Source organism: Chinchilla lanigera, unplaced genomic scaffold, assembly GCF_000276665.1.
Source record: "Chinchilla lanigera isolate Chin_1 unplaced genomic scaffold, ChiLan1.0 scaffold00134, whole genome shotgun sequence".
Lineage (NCBI taxonomy): Eukaryota > Metazoa > Chordata > Mammalia > Rodentia > Chinchillidae > Chinchilla > Chinchilla lanigera.
The window spans coordinates 3,178,137-3,199,915 of NW_004955535.1; the positions used below are offsets into that span (position 1 = coordinate 3,178,137).

General features: G+C 40.3%; 1 protein-coding gene across 6 annotated transcripts in view; it reads left to right on the top strand.

The window, feature by feature from the left end:
• The window catches only part of Dmd (dystrophin), a 2,013,932-nt gene that overhangs the window by 1,895,053 nt on the left and 97,100 nt on the right, over nt 1-21,779 (top strand). The window lies entirely within an intron of this gene.

Sequence of the window (21,779 nt, forward strand, 5' to 3'; positions counted from 1 at the left end):
AAAAAAAAAAAAAAAGAATGTGCAGGTTAGGCATGGTGGCACACGCCTGTAATCCCCGCACTTGAGGCCAGCCTGGACTGCATAGTGAGTGCAAGACCAGTTTGAACTACATAGCATCAACCTGTTTCAACAAACAAAACAGACCCCCCCCCCGCAATGTGACCTTTAGAAAAATGCCTGCCACGTAGTATAAATACCTCATAAATGGTGGCGGTAACCATTTATGGTAGAGGAGTGCATAGAGGTGGGCTAGGAAAATAAGAAGAGTTGACACCCAGAAGTTTATATGTTGGATAGAGGGTTTCAATGAAGAAGATTTTGACTTGGAAAATATGATCAATGAGGGTGCAATTAGAAAATGGAAATCACTCTAGTTATTTTAAAAGGAGGGCATTTAATGCAGGAATTTTCTTACTCAAGGATGAGAGAACTAAGGACCAAGGGAGACAGCCTGAAGTCTATGTTATGCCTCGAGCTACTGGGACAGTGGCAAGAGAGTGTGTTGTCAGATCCTAGATGCCAGGGCTCCCTGAAGGCAGGAAGTGCCAGGAGGGACCTGGAGCCTGGAAGGAGACAGAGCTACTGCCCAAACTTTTGTTGGAGGCAGAGTGAGAAAGGGAGGAGTAGCCAGGCCTTGCCTATCCTTGTGGACACGCTTCTGCAGTGACTCCCACCGACCACGCTTCTGCAGTGACTCCCACCGGCCACACTTACCTCTTTCATAAAGAGATCGGGGGAAGGGCAGTGGATGGATCTGAGAAAAAGCAGCAAGCAACTGAAGTCCAGGAGACCTCAATTATCTGTGTCCTACACAGGAATGAGAAACATTGAAAGCCTGAAAAGCTTGCATAGAATGTTCTGAGTTTGAAGTGACTTAGATAAAGCACCAGTAGGGCATCCTGGGTTTAAAGGAAACTAAACTCAAAACAGGGTAAAGGAGGTAGCAGTATATCTGCACCAAAGTCTAGACCCTAAGGTTAATCTCCTCTGCATTTGATTATACTACTTGCAATGTTTATAGGTATCGATGCTCAGGCCTTTCAAGAATAAATACTGAACTTTAAAGAAGGGATTGCCTTCCTCATTTCCGTCTCCAGTGCCTGTTGCATGGTCGTCTCTGAATAAAACGCTCACGGGATGGCCCGCACAGTGTAGTCCAAGGGAGAACAGCTTTGTTAGGGAAGAAGACAAACGCCGCTCAAGAAGACAGAAACATCGAGATGATGTTTTCCTAAGACGGATTACTGAACTGGCGAGATAGAACTCTTGGAGCGATGGAGTTCCCTCCAGAAAGTAGAAGATAAAGCCTCCTAGTAATAAAAATAGGGAAATATCAATTAAGTTGTAAATTTTATTGGCAATTTGCTATTTTAGCAAAACTATGCAAACTGCTCTTCTGGAATCAATATTGTCCTAAAAGGAATAACTAATTCATAATTAAGGCGAAAGAAGAACCTTGAAAAAAAGTGTCACTATGGATTTAGAATTTAAATGACAAAGGAAACACTGCACATAAATTGATGTGCTGATAGGCTCATTTATGCATCGGTTTCTTGCTTCAGTAAACTTATTTAAGAGTGTACCAAGCAGCGTGAATCCTAAGCTCTAGGGCAGCAGGCTAAAAATGTTAAGAAAAAGAGACTTTTTGAAGTTATAAAAATTTTATAGAATCTTATTTTTCTTTGAACATTAAGATACCTACCTTCATTCCAGAAATTTATAGGATGAAGTTCAGTGTAAAAAGAAAATGAAAATCAGCTCACATCTCAGCCTCCAGAAATAGCCACCATTACATTTGAGAGTATTGCTTCCAGTCTTTTCTCCTACGCATTTTTATAGTATTGTTTGGAATAATACTTTGTTTATAGTGTTGTACCCTAGCTTATTTACTAAATATCATACCTCTTCTCTCTTTCTGAACAATTCTTCAGCACTGTTATTTATCCTAAGTTACATTTTACTGGGGTACCACTCTTATTACAGACAAAAAAATTTTTCTCAAGTTTAGACAATAAATTTGTAACAAAACTTAAATTTGTGTTGAATTTAAGGAAATGAATTTTAGAGGCTTGTTACTAATAGGTTTCTGAGAAGAAAGCCAAGTAAAATGTTATAATGCTTTCTAACAAGCTACTTATTTGTAAGTGATGTTATAGAATAAAGCCAGGGCTAGGCAAAATAATCTATTTGAATCTGCACTTATGCTATGATAAATATAGTTTATGAATTTAGGTGGACAAGTATACACAGTATCTACTGTAATGGGTAAAATAAATAGGTCTGAAGGCGATAAGATAGCTATCCTTGAAAAATTTCAATACTACAGGAAAATCTTTATGCTTTTTACCTAACAACCAAGTTTAGGAAGAAACTCAACTTTATGGTGCGTTTCTGTGAGTTTTGATTTTTATAATAACTGATAGGTAAATATTGACTTACGTAACCTTCACCTCTCTTCCTGGAAAAGCAAAGGGCTAGCAAAGCGCTTTATCCTCTCCGAACATTTGTGTCTCCATTTGCCGTGTTATTTTCAAGGTTCTTCATTGTGTTGCCAGTTAAGGCTTGTCGTCTCTTTAGTTATGTTTCTGGCCAAGACGCAATTAAAGAATATGGAACTGATAATTATTTCCACAGTTGTTTCCAGTATTTTCACTGCTCTAAGCGTGAGAAACATCTTTGTGCACAAAGCATTTCCCTATTTGATTCAGAGAAGTAGAATCACTGAGTCAAAGGGGATTAATGTTTTTAAGCTTCTTGGTATATATTGCCTGAAGCTCTCTCAAAAGATTGTACCCCTCTGTACTCTTGATAATTGAAAAGGCCCATCTAGCTATGTCCTTGCCTGCATTGAGCATTATTTTTTTATTTTTACAATTGTAATACAGACAATAAAGCCTTGTCACTGTTATTATTTGCCTATCTTTAGTGACCATGAATGTTTTCTTTGAAATATTTGCTGGATGTTTTTCCTTTTTTGAGTAATGAAAAAGCAAATTTAATTTAATCACGCAAAACTCTTGCTAACTTTTCTGATAAATGCAAGCGTTTTTGTTGTTGTGTTCAGGTACTCAGTAATGAGTGATTCCTGAATACATACTTCAGCTTTTCCTCTAAGCTAATTAAGCCTAATCCTTTATCCATCCTCTGCAGACCTATTATCTATCCATTAAATTAGATTTGCTTATTGTCTAGAGCAACTTTAGTTTTTAGATATTTAAAAAAATATAGGAACCCTAAAGTACAATAGATCTTTTTAGTGAAGGGCGATTGATTTATGAATAGAGAAGGCTCCTTGCCCCTTGACTGATGGAGACTCTGTACCATAGACATGGGCAGTTCGTGTTGATGGTCCCCTGGGAGGCACTGATCTCCCCCCCCCCACCATAGAATTTTCAAAACTCTTCTTTGGATTCAAAGAACAGGATACAGAGATATGCATAAAGCATGATCCCTGTCCAGTGCCCAAGCCGGTGTGACCCAGGACATGGAGTGGCCCTTATGATGTGATAGAATTACTTGCCTATTACCGTGAAGGACGCAGTGCCAAGTCTGCTTGTGGCCAATAGAGGGATGCTTAAATTATCCTAAGTCCTTTCTGTCTCTGCAACCTAAATGACAACCATATTGTTATTATATTACATATTTTATTATTGATTACCATGTATTCCACATATTAATGAAGTTCAGTATATTTTTAATTGCTGATACAAGTTTATTAATGCCATCATATACCCATTTTGGCTTTTCAGTAAGGGATAAGAGTCTCGTGTTAGAATAACATGATTTGTATACCAAAGTTTATACTGTATATATACTGTATGCAGACATGCATGTAACTTATTGTTGCGTATTATCTTTCTACCTGTTGTGTAAGAATTCATAAAAAACCTATGTCAGCTTCACAGAAGACCTTACTGAGGAACAAAGGTGATGTATGTGGGATAGTAAATGCTCTGAGATTGTGGACACTGACTTAAATAAGATCAAGGTCAAGTGTAGGATGAGCAGTATTGATTACAATCTTTAGGGAAAGTTGTTTGCTGAGTAGAACAAAATGTTCTTCTAGAAAGGCGTTAGGTACTACTGAGTTAAGTAAAGTAAAACATGGACCTGAGATGTTCCAGAGTTTACTGGCATAAACACATGTATAATTGAGAAAAAGACTGGCTTGTTTATTAGTCAGCAAGGATGTTTTTCACTGAGAATCTCCTCCAGATTTTTGGAAGAAAACCTGACTCAGTGCTACTGGGGTAAATTAAGTACCTTAAGTTATAGAATTTCCAATTCCATTTGAGTGGCAATGGGTAAATTGTTGAATCCTCAGGGGAGAGATGATGAAGGTTTTGTGAGGGAATACGGGTTTGATGGGATAGTTTAAGGATGGCTACAAAGTGGTGAGTTATTTGATTGATTGACTGATTGATGGATAATTGAGATGACAAGGGTCCTTGGGTAGCAGCGGGGGAAGAAAAGGCAACATGACTCAGAACTACCTGAAAGTAGTGACAGACTGGCTGATTTTTAAAGAAAAAGGAAGAGTTACACGGTGCTTTGTAGTTTTAAAGCTTTGATGAAATAGAATAATATCATGTAACAAAAAGAATATTGCAAACTGATTTGGGCAATAGGGAACAGATCTGACTTTTATTGACTTACCTACTTATTTATAGTTCATCTTCTTAGAAAAATTCATTTGGCCCCTCATATAGATGTATGAACTTCCATACTATAGGACATGTATTTCTCATTAATCCTCTTAACACTTCTGTGAAGTGTATTATTATCTCTGGTGTGCAGATGAGGTTCAGAGAGAATTGGTCTTTTGCTCACATGATATAGGTAGGATTTCAATGTACTTTTAACTCCTAAATCAGTGATTTAGCCCTTAAACTGTACTTTCTTCTTTAAAGGGGACAGTGCCTTTTTTTCTTAAAGCAAGGGTCTCACTGTGTAGTCCAGGCTGATCTTGAACTAGCTGTGTAGCCCTGGCTGATCTCAAACTCACTGGAATCTTCCTGCCTCAGCCTCCAATGCTGGAATTACAGGCATGCACCACCATGCCTATCCCAACAGTGGCATTCTGAAGAGAAAATACCTTGAAGGTACTTGAAAATGGGGACCAGAAGGAAGATCCCAGTCATCAAAGTTATAAAAAATGTTTTTATTACAATTTGTGATATGAAGTACTTGGGGCAAGATAAGGTTCTTAACTTCTACTGAGTAAGTATAGTACATATCCTTGATATATCCTTTTAAGAGTTAAAGACACAGAACCTTATTTACTCTTGCAATAATCAGAACAGGTACTACAGTTGTTCCCCTTTAAAATGAAGCCTGATGTGGTGGCATACCCCTGAAATACCACTACACCCAGCATTCTGAGGTTGGGGTGAGGGTCTTGGTGAGTTCCAGGTTAACTTGGGCTACACAGTGAGTTCAGTGTCAGCCTGAACTACATCATGAGACCCTGTCTTAAGACAAAAACAAAAACAAAAATGTAAGTAAACAAATAAGAAACTGAAGTAGGACAGTTAAGGTTACTTTCCTGAGCACAACGGAAGACTCTGTAATGATTAAGAGGAAAGGCTTAATGGCCATGTGGAATTGAGCTTTAATCCTTAGACCTTTAGTTTCCCTATTTGTAAAATGAAGCTGGAATAACAATATCAGATACACTGATTTCTAAAAACCAAACATTAAATGAAGGCAATATGAAATGTAAGTCTTCCTCCCTCCCCTCATATCAATCTCCCAATTTCACTCTCCAGAAGCAATTAGCAGTCTACTTTCTGTAGATGTTTTCTGCAATAAAATTATGTCCTTTTTATACATTCATAGAGTAAGAGACACAATGCTTTATTCTTTTATGCCTTCACCATTTCTTATTAAACTAAGTTTTTGCTTCTGAGTAATAGACTGGTGGATTATGAATAAAAACTTGCACTGTGGAAAGTTATCTTAGTATGTTAATAAGACAGCAACCCAGAAATAAAGGTGGGAAATCTAAACTCAGCAACTGGTGACCTGGAAATCAAACCAGGCAACCATTCAAAGCATTATACATATGAACTGGCGCTCATAACTTCAAAAACAAACAAATAATTACTCAAATGGAAAATTAAAATTATCATCAAAAGTACACACAGGATGGATTATATTATCTGAATACATCTAAGGGGCTATCTGGGACCTGGCTTTTTCATTCAGGATTAATCCTGCTGCTGTTCTTTATTAAAAAGAAAAAAGTTCACCCCTGTACTTTCTGATCTCTTCCCATATCACTTTAGAGCACACATGACTTTGTAGGTGAACATAGTTTAGGATGAGCTGAGTCTAAAAAAGAGAAAAATAAATCGTAAGGTCTAAGACTTACTCTAATAGTGGGGAGATTAGATCCTATTGGTTTTTGGGAAAATTCATTCTCCAGTCAGATACTTGTCAAGGTTAAAGAAATTCATGGGTGCTCTGTTCAGATAGGAAGCAATTGGGAGCCCCTCAGATGCAAGCGGAGGTTTGAAGTCCCACTTAAGAATGAGCCTTTGTATTTCCTAGGCTGGTTCTGTCAGGGAAGGGTGCCTGGCTAAGGGAAAGACAGCCTTTGCTTCTAATGCTTCTTTTCCTCCTAGCTGGCGAGGGAACTCAGAGCAAGTTCCTAAGAGTTTTCTAGTCGTTAGCTTTGTCCTTTGGAAAATGAAAAATTTGGAACTGGAGATTTTTTAGAGCTGAGGTATTATATTTCATCTTCTTATTTAGTAAACAAGATGCATATCTTTATATATATATAATGTACATAAAATTATATGTAAAGTATAGGTTTAGTTTATATATTTAAATTATACATTCCATTTCACTATGAATTATATTTAGTTATATAAAAATACATGTATGTAAATTACACATTTAAATATATATCCCAAGGAATACCCAGAACAAGGAGGTAGAGATAAGTTAAAACTACCTAAAGAATTTAATTCCTGTTTGCCTAGTAACCATTAAATCCCTTACCAGGCAGGCAAAAACTACATTTCCTGCCTTGAGACAAGATTTAGGTCTTTCCGAACTTACCCTCGGGCTGTGTTCCAAAAGTTTATATGTAAGTTGGTTGCTTACAACTTGGAATAAAATGTGTTGTAAATGGTGGATAGGCCGCCAAGTCACAGAATCTTGTTTAACTCTCAGAGCGCCTGCTTACTGCGCTGTGTCAATACAGAACGCATCTTTGTGTTCGTATGGGAAGGGAACGCTTTTTTGCTGGAAATGGTGGAAACTCACACTGCAGGCCTTGATTCTTCTGCTCTTGACACTTATCTGGATTAGAGGACTGGACGTTTCAGCATTAGTGTTCTAGTTCCTGTTGTGGTCCCTCTGCCATGCCACTTTCCCTCGCTGTGGTCCGCCCCCCTTTTTTTTTCTTACAGTAGTAGGGATTGAACCCAGGGCCTTTGCACTAAGCTACATCCCCTGCCCTTTTAAAAATTCTTTATTTTGAGACAGAATCTTGCTAAGTTGCTCAGCCTAAGCTCAAACTTGCGATCTTCCTGCCTTGGCATCGCACAGTGCTGGAATTGCAGGTATGTGCCACCATACCTGGTTCTATAGTCCTTATTTTTTTTGTGTGCGAGGGTTTGTATGATGGTCCAGCTTCACCACTTCACTCCTCACCCTCTGGCTCCTGCCCTGAGTCATGGTTCTTCGGAGTGTCCTGTCCATCTCCCTCGTGCTGATTAAGACAACCAGCTCTATTAGTCAGCTTTCTCTTGTTATGATGAAATACTTGATACAAGTACTTAGGAAGGAAGGAGAGATTTATTTTGACTCATAGTTCTGGGTGTTCAAATCTAAGATCAGGAGGCCCCACAGGTTTGGGTCTCTGGTGAGGGCCGCAAATCATGGTGAAGTCCTTTCTGGAGCAATAGGTCACCTCCACAGAGAGAATATGGGTGAGGTCCCACTGAGGCACACCCCCATTTACCTAAGGGACTTGGATTAGACCCCACTTCCTAAAAATTCAAACACCTCCCAATAGAGCCATGCAGCAAACCAAGTTATAATTTACCTGCTTTGGGGAGTTACTCATCCAACCAATATCTCAGCAATAGCAAGCATACTGGGCAAAGAAAGACACGTTTCTCCTAGGACAGAGAAGTGGGTAAAGCCATCGAGGGCACTGGGCATCTATGACTTTGAATCCAGGCTCTGGGATGCAGCCTTAGGAAACTTGGTAACCATCACTGAAGCTCATTTGGTTGGTCTTAAAGCTAGTGATACAGGACTTGGCATGGTGAGGATCTGGTGGCATCAGGTACCTAGAGCACGTGCCATGGAGCACTGTGAAAATGTTTTCACTAGGACTGGGGATGGGGCTCAGTGGTAGGGCCCTTTCTCGCTGTGCATGCATAAGACTGTGTGTTCGATCCCCAGCACCCCACCACCACACACAGTGTTTTCTCTCCGCCTGCCACTGTCCAGTCTCTTGTGTTTTTTTCTTAGATTCTGGAAAAATAATTGGATAATAAAAGGGCTGACTTAAGAGTCACCTACATTTTAGGAATAAAAGGCTGCTGTAGGTACATCCACGCATAGGTTGTGCCCAGGATTCTAAGAGAAATAAAAGCTGGGGCAGATAAGTGTGTGGAGGCTAAAGGGAGAAGCTGAGCTAAAGAAAGGCACAGTGGTTCTTCCTGCTCTGAAGGAGAAGGCAATCATAGAGAGAGAGGGTGCTCTTGACATTGCCACTGAGAGGGGGAAGGGAGCGACTTACTCCCATAGCTGCACTGAGGCAGAAGAAGGAGCTCAGGAATCTGTCTTACACTTGGTTGGACCCTTCCCACTGGTAGAGTGAAAGAAGCTATGCTGCTTTTCAAATTTTCTGTTGGTGAACTGGGGATTGAACTCAGGGCCTTTACACTGATTTCCCCGGGCTGAGATCCAACTTGGAATCCTCCTGCCTCAGCCTCGCATACTCCTGAATTACAGTCATGCATCACCACACTGAGCAAGAAGCCATGATTTTTATTAACAGCTTCCTTAGTTTTAAAGGTAGTGATAGCTCAGTGGCAGAGCACTTGCCTAGTATACTTGGAGCCCTGGGTTCCATCCCCAGCCCTTCAAAAATAAAGAAAGAACAGTCTTTTTCTGATACCACCAAATAGTCCACATGTCAGCCCCTGGCTGGATTGAAGAATTGAGATCCTCCAGTCATTTTAAAAGCCAGAGAAGGGACTGGGGATTCAGCTCAGCGGCAAAAGCGCCTGCCTGGCAAGCGCAAGGTCGTGAGTTCAGTTCCTGGTACTGGAGAAAAACCAAAAACCAAAAAAAAAAAAAAAAAAAAGCCAGAGAAAAGGAATTTGGGAAAGGACCCAAATTCATTCATTCATTTGAATGAACCAACCTACCGTATGTGCTGCAATTAATACATCTAAGGCACCTTACTCACAAATACGCATTTTCTTTGGACCCCCTTTTCTCTCTCCCTTTTATTGGAGTTTCTTTATGCCTTAGAGCAGTCTTGATATCTCTGTTAGGTGTGTTTCCAGAAAGAATCCCCAGGCCAGCCTGTAAGGTAGATGCAAGAGAAAAATGCGAGGGCTAGAATTCCACTCATAACAGTAGAGAATTACATTCTTTGAAGAAAAATCAGATATACAATCAGTGCCATCAACAGCTTAAGGCTGGTAAAAACAGGGAAATGCCTTTCATAATCAAACTCTATTCAAAGCTCATTTATTGAGTACCACTGTTACTGAGTTGTGAGGTCCTGGAGTCTCCTTCTGGAGGTGGTTTTATATCTCCCACCGCTGAGGCTGGCATCAGGTCTTTGGCATTTGGGAACTGTCCCGCACGTGTGTCCTGGGAGTTTGTAATTAAGTGGTCACTGCCTACTTTCACAGCCAGTCTTAGCCACACCCTAGCTTCCTACTTCACTATTTATTGCTGTAACTGCCAGTGCTACATGAATCCAACAAAATGTCTTTGGAATTCTCTCCCTTTTTCATCTTTCCTTCCTTAAGTATAAGAATGAAAGAGAAAGCAATTTCTCATTAGTTATGTCGGTTAATGACGTCTGTGTTGTTACAGATTTTTTTTTATTATGTATCAAGTAGTTAACCTTAAAAAAGCCCTTTTTGAGCTTAGAAATTGATCACTGTTTCACATGCACATGGCCTATATTTTCAATTCTATTAACCTTTAAAATGTTCATTGGAATATAGCCTGCGTCCTGTTGCAAACCATCTTTGTGTTTGTCACAGTCTCTTTGAACTACATGCTTTGCACATGCTAAGCAACCTCTGTACCTCTAACTACTCCCTCAGTCCTGCATTATATTCAGAAGCACACCCATGGCAAAGATTCTTTGCATCACAAGTGCTAGTCAGGCTTCCGGACCTTCTCCTAGGTCCACCTGTGTACTTGTAAGATCCAGTTTTGCAAGAATCCTGGTGAATCATTTAACCTAGACCCTTCCTCTCCTAAATCCTCTGTATTCATTTGCCCTCAGTATCTGATCAGGTTCTTCCTCTATTGTCCTCCAGGTGTTTGATCACCTTGGCCTATTTTCTACAGGTAGGTTTAGTCAGAATCCATCATAGCTCTAATGTTTCCTCCTGGTAATTTTCCATCTACCACTCCCCCAATCTGATGCCGGGCTGTAAATTCCCCTATGCCCATGCTGTGTCCAGAATTCGACACATGCACGGCCAGAGGTTTCTGTGTATATTGCCTGACGCATCACCACTGTCCAAGATACAGATAATGATTTTGTGAAGGTGAATATCTTTGCTTTTTTTTCCAATAGTTTAGAAACTGAAATCTTTAACCCTTGAGCTTAAAAACAGACCCCTAACAGATACTTAAATAAACGTTAACTGATTATTCTAAATGTATAAGCACTTGTCACTTACTGAAGTATGCTCAGAAGCCTGATTAAGGGTTTTTTGATCTGCCTCCCTTCTGTTCTTAGTGCTGGAAAAGTAAGTGTATTGAGGCAATATTTTTGATGGCACAATCAGTTGGTTCGCATGCATTGGTAAAGGGTGGAGGCCAAAAAATTCATAGCTGGAAAGTCTTTGGAAAACTCTGTAACAACTGTTTCCATAGACCAATTTGAGTGAAAGCCAAGTAATAACTAGTTATTGGAGGGACCCCAATGTAAGAGCTTGGACAGAATGAGAAAAAGACACAGAAGGTAATTGAGGGGCAGACGTGAAGTTTTTGGTACTGTGAGAGAGTGGTGTAGCTAAGGTCAGAATCTAAAAAGAAATGCCTCTAGGGCCAAGCTAGAAATTTAAATGACTGAGGGTGGCCGGTGGGAACTGGGGCAACCTGAAAAGCTTCTGTTAGGGCTAAAGGCCTATTGTCATACAAGAATGTGGGCCCCTAGGGTCGGTCTTCAGGTTCTTCCAGAGAAGTTGCACGATGAAAAATCACCAGCTTTTTAAGGAGTGGTACAGGGTGTTGATCTCAACAATTTAAAAAACTTTCCTGTGGGCCAATAGTGACCAATCTGCAGGCTAAATCCAATCAGTTTTCTGACCTTTGTAGTCTGTGGTTACCCAAGAAGTCATTGAAAGAGATTGGCGCCTGGGGAGAAAGATCTACCTTGGGAGATAAGGGTGTAGAAAAAAGTAAGCTGAGAAGATGAGGGCAAGGTAGGAATGTTAGCATTTGGGAATATTTGTTTAGACTTTGTAAAACCACACAGGAAGAAAGATGAGGCTAGCATTAAAAGTGATGAAGAAATTGACTGCTGTTTATTTTCATCAGGAAAGCAAGTTTTCCACAAATTCTCCAACTGTGAGAGAGGATGGTGAAATCAAAATAGGTCACATCAGTCATGTATTTGCAATCCAAAAAAGTTAGGGCACAGATTTTTTTTAAAAAATTGAACTGTGGATTTGGTTACATGGAAAGCTTTACAAAGGTATACAAATGAAGTCACATTTAGTAATTTTTAATGTCTTCATTATGAGAAGTAAAACTTAATTAAACTGGCTCTGCCCTGGAGACTCAGATGTGTTCACTTAGGAAGAGAGAGTGGTAAGATTGGTTAATTAAAGAAGCTTAGAATAGTGGTGAAAGGAGGAGACTATTATAACTCCATGCACTTCTGAGAGTTCTGTAATAGCTAAGTGACCTATGTTAGGATTGAGAAAACTGGAGGAGTAGTGACTGAGGTTCTGAGCCCAGGAAAAAAGCCCGAGTTATTCTTGCCAACAGTAAGAGGGATCTATAAGCCTCTTGACAAGAGGGAGACCAGGAGGAAGCTGTGTTGGTGTGATCTGGTGTGGTTATAATTGGGACATGAGGACTATAGTAAACGACCAAGCTTGGGGTAAATTGCTCAGTGCTGGAACACTTGCCTAGTGCAGGTAAGGTCCTGGGTCCCAGCCCTAACACCACACACCCAAAAGAGGCAATGCTGAATGGAAAGAACTAATGTGATGGCTGGATACCTCGCTGAAGTTCACGTTCCCTCCAAACACAAGGATTGCAGATACAGCAGAGGATAGGTAGAACAGCTTTGTAAATGAGTTGACAGAAGAGGAAATGGCCAACTAAATATGGAATTCAGGAGCAAAACATGAAGTTAAGGAGTTCCTTTTTTTCTTTTTTTAGTTCCAGTGTGCCAACCTAGCTTGCAGCCCTCTGCTTCCAGTACCTTGTTCCCACTCCACACCTTCACTGGCCCTGTGGCACCCCTGCTGTCTGGCTCAGCTTCCTCTGGGCTTAGACTCCAGGCTTTTTGGCAGGGCCGAGCGGCAGGTGGCTGGGATGCTTGGCTGCGTTGGGTGGGAGGGAAAGTGTTTAGACCCGAAGAGAAGAGTTTCATCCAGGCCTTCCATTTGCAGCCAGAGTTTGGCTTTTCAAGAAACCTGGAGCCTCTAATTTCTGAGACTTAAGGGTTGAAAGAGCATATTTCTTATTAGTTCCTCCTGCTCTCTGCCTCAGCTATCTTGTCCTGCACTATTCACTGAATTAAGTTAACTGGGGATTTCTCTGCTCTCCTAAATTGGTTACTACCAGATCATGCCTAAAGCATTAAGCTCTGATCTGTTCTCATCTCATCTCCTGTGTTCTTTCTTTCCTTTTGGGTCAATGTCATTTTATTCATTTATTTTGGTCAGTGTTATTTTAACTCCCCGTTCAGTCATTCTAGCAGAGTTTCAGAACACTGAGAGACTAGAGTCGGTTTCATATGCTGTGTTTAATTCGAAGTTCCAAGCCCTTTCATGCTCAGCGAGATGGAGATGAGCAGGCCCTTGCTACTAGGTTCTCCCTGCTTCTCCGAGCGGCCTTATCTGGGGCTGTTCTTCCTCTTCACTCTCTGACTTCAGTTTTATTTTCTGGGAATTGAATCCAGGGAGAAGTGAGCTACACTGATCATGCCTCCCTCCCTTCCTCCCTTTTATTGAGGCAGAATCTCACTAAGTTGCCCAGGCTGGCCTCAAAATTGCCATCCTCCTGCCTCAGCCTTATTCAGCTTCTTGAATAGCTGGGATTATAGGAGTGTACCAGTGTGCCTGGCTTCCCCCATCTCTCTGAGATTTCAGCAAAATTGCCCTTCTAAGGATTCCTACTGGCCCACGCTCTTCTCTGTTTCAGAGCTATTTTTACATGTGCTGAACTGTTACCCTGCTGTGCTCTGCCTACTCATCACCTGGCTCGCTCCCATCATCCTTTAGGTCTTGGCTTCCATTTCACTTTCTCAGACAAGCCTGCCTGACATGTGTTTCCCTGTGTGTACAGGCTCACACCACTTCCTGTGTGTTTCCTATACCCTTTTACCACAGTACATGCAAGTGTTGGTTACCATCCATCCCCTTCACTAGACTGCTCACAAACAGGGCCCAAATCTGCTTTGGCTACCAGTGCATTCCACATCCCTGCCGTGGTCCCTGGCCCAGGTTATGTGCTTAGAAAGTACTGAAAGGATTATGGATTGATGACTCTTTCAAAAATGTATAAGCTGTTTTAAATTGAGTGTGGTGGCACATCCCTGTAATCCCAGTACTCTGGGAGTCTGAGGCAAAGAACTCACAACTTTGAGCCCAGCCGGGGCAACATAGCAACTTAGTGAGACCTTATCTCAAGCTAAAAATTTTAAACAGGGCTGGGAGTGTAGCTCAGTATGAAGGCCCTGGATTCAATCCCTGTTACTGGAAAAAATAAAATTTCTTCTATATAAGCACTGCCTCAGTGCAAAATTCACGGGTTCAATCAATCTCCTGTACTTTTTATAATCACTTTTTCCTAAAGGTTATTTAAAGAATTACTAGTATCATTTTAAATATATAACGTAAATATTTTTATAAACACAAGTATAATTGGCACCATAAAATGGAACTTTAAAAGTTAAGATTTTTTTTTCCTTTAGAGACATGTGACTTCTCCAGACTGTCTCAGGCCTAGGGAATAGATAGCCCCCCTCATCTCTCCCTGGCCCAGATGAATGGGCGGGTTACACCGAGACCGGGACAAGGAGATGAGGTCCTATTCCATTCCCATAGGCCCTGGACTGAGAGCTGAGGTCCTGCAAGGGACTAGACAAGCCTGAACAAGACTGTTGTCTTGTATTCCCTCCCCAGTGGCGGTCTTTCTATGAAAGACTCCAGTACAGCTGTCCTCACTGAGATGACGGGCCCCTTCATCTCCTCAGAGCTAGCTTCAAATAAAATCTTTTTCCTTTTTGCCAAAATAAATGTCCCCCTTTGATTTAGTCAGCAGTGAACAAATAAACCTGAGTGTATGGCCCTCAGTAGCTTGTAAGGCAAGTATATTAAAAATGATAATAACGACATTTTGAAGTTGCTTGTGGTATATTACAGTATGTAATTATGCAGTATTATAAAATAACTAATGATTAAGAAGGGCTCTGTAGACAAAACTCTTTTGAGGGTCTTTTTTTAAAATTTTGACAAGGTCTCACTATGTAGTTTGGGCTGGCCTTGAACTATGTAGCCCAGGTTGGCTTTGAATTCCCGGCAATCCTCCTGCCTCAGGCTCCCAAATGCTGAGGCATGCACCACGATGGCTGGCTTTCGAGCTTTGTAAAAGGCATCCATCTACCCATAATCATCCTTATGGTCAGTGTGTGTGTGTGTGTGTGTGTGTGTGTGTGTGTGTGTGTACAGTACTTGGTGGGGGAGATTAGAGCCAGACCCTTCTAGCTTTGAAACTTACGTGACAGGAATGAGGCACAGCGGTATGTCTGTGAGTCCGCTCTCCATCATAAGGTCAGGCCCCAGAAATGGCCCATAAGAAGCATAGTTCCCACAAAAAACTTTATATTAGCCATTTGTTACAGAAGCTGCTTTCTCAACAAATGTACCAGAACTGCCAGCAATGAGCAAAACCCCTTTGAATTTCTATTCTTCTGCTTATACGGTGTTGCTAAGAAATGGTGAGGTACCGAGGAAGACCTTGAACTACCCATGGCCAGGATTTTGCGCTTTTATTTCACAGTCACACTTCTCAGTTTGTTGTTGTATGTAACCTCTTTCTTTCTCCCTCAGTTTAAAGTCATTCACATTTTATGCCATACTAGGTATTTTATTAGAATTTTAGAAAGTTGCTGGTGCCAAATAAGTAATAACCACTTCACATCTGGAAACATAACTTGACAGTAATTGTAAATTCACAACCTGGGCTTTCTGTAGTTTATTCAAGTATGAATGCATAATTCCTGTTTATCTGTGTATGGCTTTATTTTTTCTCCACTGAAGTACAACTCAGTGTTTATGATGAGGTTTTAATGAGTTTAGATTTGAAAAGGCCTGAAATATATCTAAAAAGTTATAGGCCACTTAATGATGTGTTAATAATGTTCCTTTTTTTCCAGCTAATTCTTTAAAGGTATGTCCCCAATTTCTTGGTTTGTTCTTCAGTAGTTTTTAATAATCCTAAATTTCTCAAGCCTGGATATCCTGGCTTACTTTGCTTTTAAACCAGATTTGATTTAAATGACTCATTTTTCTCCAGCTTTATTACAACCTGTGGTTCTTGTCCATTCTAGTGAGTTTGGGCTGGCAAAAATATTTTCCCTGTCAAGAAACTGTGAGAACATTCTAGGAAGAGTGAGGTTAGGAGTATTGTATTTTAAATTCATCCACTTTCTTTCCTGTGATAGGAGGGATTTGATGGTGGTGGGGAGATTGTCCATTTGTCTTCCTTGGAAAATTATTTAAATAGGCATACAGTGGTAGTTCAATGCACATTGACTGCCAGGCACTGAATTGGGAACTGTGACAAAAAATATACTTCCTCTCAATTTTATTTTTCACTCATGATCATCTGGGAGATTTGGATTAAATTTCTTCTGGGAAACAGAGTTGATAGGACAAAACAAAGATCACGGGACTGATTTATCTGTTGGAATAATCTTTGAACATGCAACCCTTTCCATTCATCAATCTTATGAGGTCATTATCATTCTTTGTACCTAATAGATAAACATACTGTTAGGACCTTTGGACTTTTCCAAAAAGTCTCCACAAGCCATTGGAAAACTGACTACAATGTTCCTTGATTTGAAATTCTACAGCTCAGGTTATTCAGAGATGACAGGGTTTTGGCAGTATGATTAGAAGGCAGAAACAAGTTGTAAACTGGACATGAGGGAAGGGACTTAATGTTTTCTTTCTGTAATATCTTCTGAATGTTCCTGTGACTTTAACATGCTCAGCTATTTCCCATTGTTTTTATAAAAGCATGTCCAACATGCATAGATTTGTGTGCAAAACCTGACCGGTCATTCTTTTCTGGTGAGTTTGACACCTACTGCTACTACTTCACAGTGAAATGAACATTGTAAAAGTGAAATATTTACTGAAGTCAAGAGAAGTTCACTGACTAAACACAGGGGCAAAATCCCTATTGCTTGTTTTGAGTCTCAATGGATGAATAGGCCATCACTTCAGTAGCTAGTAATTCAACTCCAGAATAGGTAGATGCTTTGATATTTCCTCTCATTCCTTAAGCTTCTAGATTTCGCTATTTCTAGGAGAGAACTAGTGCTCAATACAGTAATACAGGTTCGAAAAGGGAGTGCACTGTTAAGCAGTTTTACCCTTCTGAAGGATAAAGCTGCCGTGAAAACATGGTATAACTCGTTTCTTGGATAGTCTCACTGCTCTTGAGTTCCAGCTGCAGGAGCTAGTGAGCTCATTACAGCTTGGATCAGAGTCCTGGAAAGGCAGCTGCAGAGGAGACTGGAGGCCAGGCTCCCAGGGGCCACAGGAATGAGGGGCTTCAGTCTTATTAAACTGCACGCATATTTTAGCTACACAGTCATCTCAAGCTTCAGTCCAGGACAGTGTCACATTGTTTGCAGCTGTGTCGCATCTTGAGGTTTCTGTGTGCATCCTACATTGTATACCCTACACACTTTCACAGAGAGCGGACTTATCTCTTCCAGCTGTAAACCAGAGGAAGGGGTGTTGCAGATCCTGAGCACTTGAGGACTTCAGCAGCACAAGGTGGTTCACTCTTGAGTAGGACTTTCAGGACACTAGAAATCCATTGTGATTTGCTGATGATTCCTGGATGTGTACTTGGATGGCTTCCGTAGCATTTTGTTGGCAACCGGCCATGTTCCCTGCTACTTTCTTCTGGTATTCCTGACTCACTGTTCAAGAATGGGTTGGACTGTGGTGCATGGAAAACTGGTAGCAGAAGGCTTGTTCTTCACAGTGGTTTGGAGATGCAGTGATGTAAGGGTGTCAGGGAGGATTAACTGGAGGCAGAATGTGTCATAATTAGAAGGATCTGGAAGACAGGAAAATTTGAACTGCTTTAGGGAAGCCAGTAGCATGGCTACAGCAGAAGTGTTCCAGATGCTTGCCTCTTGATATTTTCGCACAGTGATCCACACCCTGAAAGAATCAGATCATTTTTGTCTCTCCCATTTGGAGCTCCAGCTCCTCGAACTTGCCAATTCTTGGTATGAACTGTGAGACTTGGATGGAGCACATTTGGGCCATTCTGAATTCTGAACAGAACCATGAGAATTGCAAAGGGGAGTCAAACTGGGGTCATCAGAGAGGGATCTTGGTGTTTTGAAAGAAGGAAGAGAACAGGAAACTAAGACAGTTAAGAGGCTGCTGAAAAGGGGGAGGATTAGAAAGAAAGGGAAAAAGAAGAGAAACCTGCGCCAGTAACAGCAACCAAGGTGATTGCTTGACACATGGCATAAGTAAATGGATCAAAGAAAATCTGGGGTTGGAGGCTCATTCTTTGTAAACTGCTACAGGCCGCTATTCAGGGAAGAGGGACCTGCATTTGACCCTAAGTGCCTGTGTCTGCATTGCTTATTTTACAGAGTCAGAGGGACTCCGTCATGAGTATGTGTGAAGGGAGTCCACACTGCAAGCGTAAGAGAAATCTGATTGTACTGCTGAATGTTGTTACACCGGTCTGGAGGGGAGGGAAGGAAGTGATTTCCTATAGATTAATGCCACAAGACAGCTCTAAGCATGAATTGAGACCACCCAAAACAGTAAACAGTGGTAACTGAGGAAAAGAAACAAGGAAATAACTCAGACTCTAGGGAGAGAGAATGAAGGAAAATCAGGGAGACCCAAAACATTAAGGTCTCCTTACCAGAGAACAGGTCCAGGGAAGTTAATTCACTTTGAGAAGGATCTTACACATACAATATCTTTCAAGATGCCCTTGGATGCTTTTAAGTTGTTGAATACCTTGTTGATGCTCATCAAACGGGACCAGCAGGGCACAGTGGTATAGGCCTGTAATCCCAGCTACTCAGGAGCTGAGGCAGAAAGATTTTAAGTTCAAGGCCAACCTGAGCAACTTTTGTGTGACCCTGTCCCAAAATAAAGGTGGGGAGGCAAGCTGGAGATGTAGTTCAGCTCTGTCTGTGTTTAATCCCTGTACTGCTAACAACAGCAAGAAGTGGTGAGGGTGGGGTGCACAGATTCCCAGACCTACTAGATAAGAAAATCTGGGACATATGTGTATTTTAAAATGAGCCCTCAAGTTTGAACCATGAATCTCATAGCAGGGTTCTCTCAATCATCTTACTGAATCATGCACCCAAGAATCCAATGAGCCTCAGCTGTGTAGTTTGGACTCCAACCTAGGGCGCCATTTCAAAAGATGTAGGAGTTACTAGATTCTTCTTAAACCCAGCTCATGTTTCTAAATCTTTTTCAACAGTCCTCATATTTTGCAAACTACTAATATTACCAGCACAAGCCCGTCTAACATTAATTAGGATAATTAATGAAACCCCTAGTGTAATAGGAGCTAAATATAGCTGAAGCACTAACAGTGGCCGCCTCTGGAGTGAGGCTTTTTGATTAATTGCTAGCCAGCCACCCCTGGAGTGTGCATTCCTGATTAAGACAACTGACCGCCTCTACAGCGTAGCTTAAGCTAACACACTCATATATCATGTTGTACTGTCCACATGAGGGTTTTTTTAAAAACCCTTAACATTTACTTTACTAAGGCATAATTTAAACACCATAAGACACTTCCATATTAAGTGTACAGTTTGAGTTTTGAAAAACATATACACTCGTATAACTACCAATCAAAATATATTTCAGCCAACTAGCAAATTCCCTTGTGTTCCTTTGTGGAAAGTTAAACTCACCCAACACAGGCTACAGTCTGTCTTATGGGTGAGTTTTGCCTAGTATACTGTTTTGGCATAAATGACATACCTAGCTTAGTGTATTTCAGGTCAGTTTATGTTGTTGCATTATCTGTAGTTATTTGTTTTTCTATTGCAGGGTGTAGTGTTCATTGTGTGACTGCCACAACTTGTTTATCTACTACCCTAGTGTTTTATTTCCAGGGTTTGGCAAGTATGAGTAAAGCTGCTGTGGACATTGATGCATGCATCTTTTTGTGGACATGTGATTTATTTCTTTAGAATAAAATTTAAGAACAGAATATTTGGGTTGTAAGACAGATATATGCTTAATTTCATAAGAAACACCTAACTTGATTTCCCAAATTTGTACTATTTTACATTCCTATCAGCAGTGTATAAGAGTTCCAGTTGCTCCATATCTTCACCGTGATATATGATAATGCCAGTCTTTAAAAAATTTATGCAGAATAGCTTAAAATAAATTAGACTTTGTTTTCTTCCTCCTGATTTAAATTCAGGCTTTTATGTTTGGTTTCTGCAGAGACCATAAGGCTAAGAATGTTGACCCAAGAGACTTGGGATATGGATTAAATTATCATCCTTTGTTCATACCATTAGAAGTGTTTTATGCACGTCCTTTGCCTAGGGTAGTTAATTATGTCTACCATGATTTTTGCTTTGAAATATGCCATTGTTTTCATTCTTCTGTTCATTTATTCATTCAACCTTTCAATCAGTCCCCTAGCTGTATTAGACCTGCTTTTTGAGAGAGTGGTTATGTATTAAATTGCTGGGAAATATGACAGGAGTAGGTGATGAGGTTCTTCAAGGAGTTTTTTGTTGCTGGGTTTTGAAACAAACATGCATAGAAACACTAGAAAAGAAATGTAGCGAAGGGTATATCAAGCCTAAACCAAGGACAGCCTTTGAATATAGCTTCCTGCTAGGTGACTTTAGTCAGGGCTTGAGAGATAAATGTAGAAAACAGTAGAATAGATTGTCGAGCTGTTATTCTCTGCTGAATATTAGAGTGATTGTGCCTTAGAATATAAAACCAGTTGTTGGACAAAGAATACAAAACTGCAGTCAGTAGGAATAACTTCAAGAAATCTGTTCTACAGTGTGGTGACTGTAGCCAATGATGATATATTTTATTTTATTTATTTATTTTTTTTGTGGTACCGGGGATTAAACTCATGACCTCACACTTGCTAGGCAGGCTCTGTGCCACTGAGCTATATCCCCGGCCCTGATGATATCTTTTATTCTTGAAAAACCCTAAGAGGATAGATGTTAAGTGTTCTCACCATAAAAATAATAATAACTCTGTGAGGTAATGTGTGTTAATTAGTTAGACTTAACCATTCCATGGTGTATATGTAGACCTTAAATATAATGCTGTACATGATAAATACATTATAATGTGTTGGCTTAAAAAGAGAAAAATTTAAATTTATTTTGATTTCAGTTGCATTTCAAATTACACAGAGATACATGTGTCAAGTAAAAAATGCTCAGATGTTAACAGTACATATCTTTCAGATTATGGGATGATTTGTTTACTCAACATTTTATTTTCCTTTAATTTTACCATTTTCCACATCGAGCATGTGTAACTTTTGTAACCAGAAAAGTCATTATATTGCTATTTGGTTGTTGGCTAATTTCTTATAGGTATTTCAGTCATGTATTCCTTGTTCTCTTTAATCTTGTACAGCAAATGTTCACTACAGTGCATCTAGGTTACAGTTTAGGAAGAAAATCAATGTCTGAGCTGGGCGTGATTGTGCAGTAATCACAGCACTCCTGAGGCTGAGGCAGGAGGGTCAGTGTGTGTTGGAGACCAGCCTGGGCTACAAAGTGAGCTCAAGGCCAGCCTGAACTGCATAGCACAACCTTGTCTCAGAAAGACCAAAAAAAAAAAAAAAAAAAGAAAAGAAAAGGAAAACAATGTCTGTCCTTTTCCCTTTTGGGAACAAAAAAGGTCCTACAGGCTCTGGCACTGTAGTCCTTTACAGAACTTAGCTTTACTGATTGTCAAAGGGCAAAAGGATTTTTTCCCCATACCCCCAGATCAACAGAATTTCAGCCCCCTCCCCAAGCCTGGAGCATAAACATAAGATTTTTGTTTGAAACCTATTTTTTTTTTTTTTTTTTTTTT